This window comes from Thamnophis sirtalis, unplaced genomic scaffold (genome assembly GCF_051295495.1).
Source record: "Thamnophis sirtalis isolate CommonGarterSnake01/CBP01778 unplaced genomic scaffold, rThaSir2_p1.2 scaffold_4, whole genome shotgun sequence".
In the NCBI taxonomy this organism is placed as follows: domain Eukaryota; kingdom Metazoa; phylum Chordata; class Lepidosauria; order Squamata; family Natricidae; genus Thamnophis; species Thamnophis sirtalis.
Window position 1 is genome coordinate 22,025,854 of NW_028261384.1, and position 6,762 is coordinate 22,032,615.

Genomic DNA, 6,762 nt, shown 5'->3' on the forward strand with positions numbered 1-6,762 from the left:
TAGTTACATTAGAGGAAATATCTGAGATGGTAAACATTATTTGAAGATGTAGATGTTAAAACAACCGTAATCAAACGACATGCTGCATGTGATGATGGTTTTTTTTTTTTCCTTTTTCTTTTCTTTTTTTTTTTGTTGTTTTTTTTTGTTTGTTTGTTTGTTTTTTTTTGTTTGTTTGTTTGTTTGTTTTTTTTTTTTTGTTTTTTTTTTTTCCCCCTTCCTTTTTGGACCTTTTTTGTCCTTTTTGGCCTTCCCCCCCCTTCCCTCACCCTTTTTTTTTTCTTTTCTTTTTTCTTCCTCTTCCTCTCTCCCTTGTTTTACTTTGTTGTTTTTTGTTTTTTAAACTCTAGCTTATTGTGGTGCTTATTAAATATACAATAGAGAGATACGGGATGTATAAACTTAGTAGGGATGCACCTGTGATTAAACGACATATTGTATGTGAAGATGGGCTTTCCCTCCCCCCCCCTTTTTTTTTCTTTTTCTTTCCATCCTCTCCCTTTCCCATTGTTGTCTATGTAACCAAAAAATAAAAATAATTTAAAAAAAAATGGCTACTAATTATTATATCAAAAAAAATAACACTACGGGTGGGAATAGGAAGAGCAAACGTGGTGATTGTAAATGAGCACATGGAATTCTACTGTAAAATAAAACAGGGATTTTGGTGCACATGAAAAAAGAGCAGAATTTTGTCATTCTGACTTTTTTTTTAGTTTTGCCCTTGCTGACAGTTCTATGCAGTATCATTCCTAGTTGTTGTTAAATGGGGTGCAAGCAGGGGTGGGCTTCAAAAATTGCAGCAATGGGTTTGCTGCCCCGTTGCTGTGTGGACGTGGCCATGGTGGGTGTGATCTAGTCGGCCTCCTGCACCACGGCTGGAGGGAGGGCGTTTTTCACCCTTCCCAGGCTCCAGAGGGCAAAAACTGCTTCTCCCAGGCTCCAGTGGCTCTCCAGAGGCAGGAAACAGGCCTGTTTCAGGAACCCCCAGTAGGCCCATTTTCCTCCCTCCCTGAACCTCTGCATGGGCCCTGCACTTACCTGGCATGATGAACAGGCCGCAAGGAGATTCCTGGGAAAGGGGGGGGCGGGGGGGCATGGCCAGCCAGGAGTGACATTTGGGGGTTCGCTAAACTGGGCAGAATCCTAGCTAGAGGATAGCCCGAACCCATGCGAACCCCCAGCAGCCCACCTCTGGATGCAAGGATGCTTCTCAATGCCCACTTTGCTTTGGAAGTGGCCAGAAGCATAGGATTGCCTGCTGTAGACTTAGGCTCGTGGAATGATTTTAATTCACCTAAACATAATTATGTTTCTGGCTTTTGCTACAGGGTGAAGGCTCTGATTTGTGGAGACAGCCATGTCTCTGAGACCTGGCCTTTCATTCATTGATTGGGATATTGGCCTTCAGGATGAACACTGTACAGGTAGTCCTCAACTTACGACAGTTCATTTTATTGACCGTACAAAGTTACAACCGCACTGGGGGAAAAAAAGACATAACAGTTCCTCACACATATGACCATTGCAGCATCCCCAAGGTCAAAATATGGGTGATTGGCAACTGACTCAGATTAATGATGGTTGCAATATCTGGGGTCATGTAATCATCTTTTGCTACCTTCTTACAAGCAAAGCCAGATTCGCTTAAGTATTAAGTTTCCAATATTCTTCACAACCGTTATAAGTGGAAATATATTTTGAACTTTCTCTCTAAAGCAGTGGGTCTCAACTTTACTAATGCTGCGACCCTTTAATACAGTTCCTCATGTTGTGGTGACCCACAACCATAACATTATTTTATATTTTCCGTATTTTTTTTTGAAAATATGTTTTTTCTGATGGTCTTAGGCGACCCCTGTGAGAGGGTCATTCGACCCTGAAAGGGTCACGACCCACAGGTTGAGAACCGCTGCTCTAAAGTTACATCATATTACTCTCCTTTCTATGATCTATCCCATGCAATCATCAAAATCATAAGTTAGAAGACCTGAAGGGACCAGGTTGGGACAGATTGTCATGGAAAAAATATGTACGGTCACTAACAATCAACATCCCCTAGATAGGATATAATTTCTAAAGCAGGTGCAGAGTTGATGATCCTTTTGATCTCACAATAACAGTAATAGCTATTAGAAGTATGGAAGTGGAAAACAGGATGCACAACTTAGACACAACCATACATCATGTTGGTAAATGCATGAGTGAGAGCAGAATTAGGTCTTGATGGGAAGAATTTTTGGTTTGTTTCCAGATCTTTGGTGCAAATTGATTATGCTAGTAATCTGCTTTTTTTTAATACATGAAGTGAATTTTGGAATGAAAATGATCAATTGCAGAATAGCAAATTCTACTCAAAGAAAGGAAACCTGCACATAACTAGGGTTCAAGTGCTTCATATTTCCTTAGCACTGACCTCACATCTGGAGTCTGAACTGCAGCTGTATTGAGTGTCTGGTTAAGCACTTTCTTTTTCAAGGGTTTTGCTTTTCCTTGTGACCTTAGAAAACCTACTTCTCAGCAACCTTTCAAATGTAAACTGATCCAAGCTGCAAGCAGAAAGCCCAAAGAATGCACTTAAATAGTGTGAGTGTCACCTGAGAGTTGACTGTTTAATTATGCAAGAATCTCAGTTATGCTCTGGCAAAGCATCAGAGTTGGAAGGTTATGGGGTCTAGAACATTGTCTCCATTGAAAAAGAAAAAAGACATTCCAGAGCCAAGTATACACTTGCAAACAAAGGTTCCAGGCTTCATTCTGAAATCAGGAATTTCTTACTGACAAAGAAAAAAAGAAACCCAAATATTTATTTACAGCACTGACTGCAGATTTAGAGTCACACATTCTTAAGCTCTACTGCCTTCAGTAAAATTTAAACATGCAAAGACTGTAAAATGATACTGGAATAAGTTAACCAATCACCTGCTGACAAGCTTAATCTCTCCTCTCCAAAAGGCCTTCCCTCAAGGGCTAGTATCCTGCAAAATGCACATGATATAAGGTGCTTAGGCATGTGTATATGTATTGGATCACTAAATATAGATGGTTGGTTTGGTTTGACTTAATGTGTTTTGCAAATCTATCCACTGTGATTTGCAAGCCATGGTTTATGGCTTAAGTTTGTGGTAGTTTAATCAATAAATCACGCTTAAATAAATCTGTGAATTTAGGCATAGTTCTATTCTATTCTCCAGTAATACATTATAAACATAGGATGATGTTTGGACTATTTTTCATTAGAATGCCAACATAGCAAAGAGAGCAACAATTTTCAGCTCCCATGCTTCTTAGCAGTTTATTGAAGACAGTCCAGAATTTCATTCAGGAACTCACCTGAGTCTTAGGGTAAGATCTGTGTTTTCCCCTAACTTCCTCACTAACATAGGTCAACCATAACTTCCTGGTTGCAGGAATGGATGGCATTTTCCTCTTCTCACTTCCAGTCCATTTTTCCCCAGCTTTACTTCAAAGCTGCCGTTTTTTTTCCATTTAGCTGTCTTCAGCTCTTCAGAGTAGATGGTCTCCAATGCTCAGTTCTGATTGGCTCCAGCACCTCCAGTAGGGCTAGTCAACATGTGGGCATCCTTTTTGTGCTGGGCTGGTATGTTTCCTATAGTTAAAATAAACTTGCAGGTTTCAAAGATGCACTATTAAGTGAATAACCTGTTCTCAGACTTAGAAGACCATACGCCATTCACTTATTATTTCCCTGTGCTCATGCTTTCTGTTTCTGCTCAGGTGGGGTGAAGTAGCTTGCTCTCCTATGCCACACTCACAGTACCACAAAGCTTCCCTTTATCTTCTCAAACATTTTTAGATCACAACAAACTTCCTGCTTTGTTTCTATGAGGTTTTTCCTTGCTAGAAAGTTTTCATGAACTTACAGAAGCACCAAAGAACAACCTGTTCCCTAATGCTTTGATTATTGTATTAACTAGGATGATATATTAGGAAAAAGGGAGGGAGTCTGTGTTGGTGTCAAAGGAGATAAATGTTGGAAAGGGCAGTGAATGTATCCATGTGTGCAAATAACTGGGAAAGCAAAGTAAACAATGGGGACTAGTCAGAAAAGAACAATCCCTAAAATGGAAAAGATGTACACTAGTAGAGCAGTCCACACAGAAGCCAATCAATTAGGGTTGCTTTCCTGAATGAATAAGACAGATCAAAGAGCAAGGGAAACAACCAATACTACGTAGTATTGTGGTGCTTGGACTCAGCATAACCCAACTGCAGTCTGCACTGGAAGTTCAAAATTCTGAAGTAGATTTAAGATGCAGCAGGGGAGGCCAGCAGCTGAGGCTGCAGTGCAGAATTGTCCTTAAAGCAGTGTGTCCTCCTGCATCATCTGCTGGCCCCTGTCCTTGAGGCCTAGCCAATATTACTTCTTAGCTTGGTGTCTTCTATGTTAAGATTGCCAAACCTGGATTCCCCAAAGTATATGTGGGTTTCAAATGCTGCTAAATGGTAGCCTTCAAATTAAATGTAGACAAAATAATCCAGTTATCTGTAATTAATGGAATGCTTTTTATCATATCCTGACGTTGTTCCCTTTTAGTATGTGATGTGATTCACGATCCAAATGCAATCTTCAGCCTGACAGGGTTTACGCAGCCTTCACCATGCATACATTAAATGCAGAATGCCTGAGCATCAAACTCCATCAACTCCTGTGATCATTATTTGTATCTCTCCATTGTTCTTCTTAGATAATAGGCCATTAAGTTTGCATGCTCAATTTATTGAAGGCATGTGATAGGCATGTACCAGCTGATAATATGACATGTAATCACAACATTTAGGAAGTTTGTTATTTATTTATTAAATTTATATGGCTTCTCATTTCATTTGCATAATTAGGCAAGTAACACTTAAAATCAAAATAAGTTAATAAAAAAACAGCCAAATTTAAAAACCACCAAAATAATATAATATAGCAGCTGAAAAACTCAGTTAACACAACCAAGATCAAGAAATAAATTCACATAAACTATCATAGAGCAGGGCTTGATGGCAAATCCCAGGTTTTTAATATGTTGTAAAAGGATAGGTCAGGAAAAAAAATCTAATTTCTGGGGGAATAATATCATAAAGGGCAGGTCCCCGGGCAGAAAGCTCTCTTCCTAGATCCATGATGGCAAACCTATGGCATGTGTGCCAGAGGTGGCATGCAGTGCCCTTTCTGTGAGCGTGCGCCATCACCAGCTGCTCTTCCAGGTTCCATCCCATGCATGTGCACCGACCAGCTGCTCTCTTTCGGGTTCCAGCACTTGCATGCACACTCCAGTTTTGGCACACAGGGCCGAAAAGGTTAGCCATCACTGTCCTAGTCCCTGCCAGATAGCACTCTCTTAAAGAAGGGACCTAGGAGCATACCTTTCCTGTCAGATCTGACAGGATAGGTAGACATTATTGGGGAAAGACAGTCCCACAGGTAGCCAAGTCCCAAGCCATGATGACTTTAAAGGTATCCACCAGCACCATTAATTGTACCTGGAAATATACCGAAGCCAATTCAGCTTCAGCAGTCGCATGTGCTAAGTCACTGGTACTCATAGCTGCCTCTGCCATTGCGTTTGTACCCGCTGAAGTCTTCAAATGTAGGGCACATTACAGGAAGACAAACAGTGCCATATTGTGGCCTGAATTCACTAATTTGGTATAATGGATATGGCGTTGGGCTAGAATTGAAGTTGCTCAGCCATGAAATCTCACTGTTCTCATAGGGTTATTGTGGTGGGGAATGATGCCAAATGCCACCTTGAGTCTAAGTCATAAAAGTAATTCAATACAACATACAGTAATTGAATTATAGTTGTACCCCTTCTCTAAATGCCCTTGATGCTATAATAGTACATGATGTTATTACAGATTGGATTTATCCACATAAAGGATCAATATTTATTATTTCATCTTACTGATTTTGCTTGGAACCACACGTTATTGACTATGCATTGTAAGATGGCTTACAAATAGGTTGAAGTGAAATCAATTTCAACATATACATGTGCTTAAGACCTTTAATGGACTTTTTTATTGTAATTCGTTTAAAATAGTCTGACATAGTAAAGTCAAAAGTATGACATTTAAGATTTCTTATGCACCAGAATATTTCTATTGCATTGTATGAGTGCATTGTTTTGTCAGCTACTTACTTATTGGTATATTAATAAATAATACACTTGGGTGGGCAAAAGTGTGGCATCTGAGGGGTATCAGTCAGTGGTGGGATTCAATTTTTTTTAATACTGGTTCTGTGGGCATGGCTTGGTGGACATGGCAGCAGAAGGATACTGTAAAATCTCCATTCTCACCCTACTCCAGGGGAAGGTTACTGCAAGATTCCCTCCCGATCAGCTGGGACTCGAGAGGCAGAGAATAGATGGGGTCTGGGCCAGTCAGGTGGTATTTTCCAGTTCTCCGAATTACTCAATATTTCTGCTACCGGTTCTCCAGAACTGGTCAGAACCTGTGAATACCACCTCTGATATCAGTAATATATTGCACATATAACTAAGGGCATCAGCAGCTCATTAGCTGTTTCCATCCTCCTTAGTCTCTGTAGTAGTTTTAGCAATGCTTATAACCAGCTGAAAAATCACAATCCAGCTTCTCAGGTAACTTTCTGATCATTTCCCAAATTTCAGTTGGAATTACACAACTTGAAAAAGTTGAATGGAATTTATCCAAGCCAAAACCTTTTATTCTTGCAGCTTCTCACTAAAGCACATAGTCATGCTGAATGACTAAAGAAAATGCTAC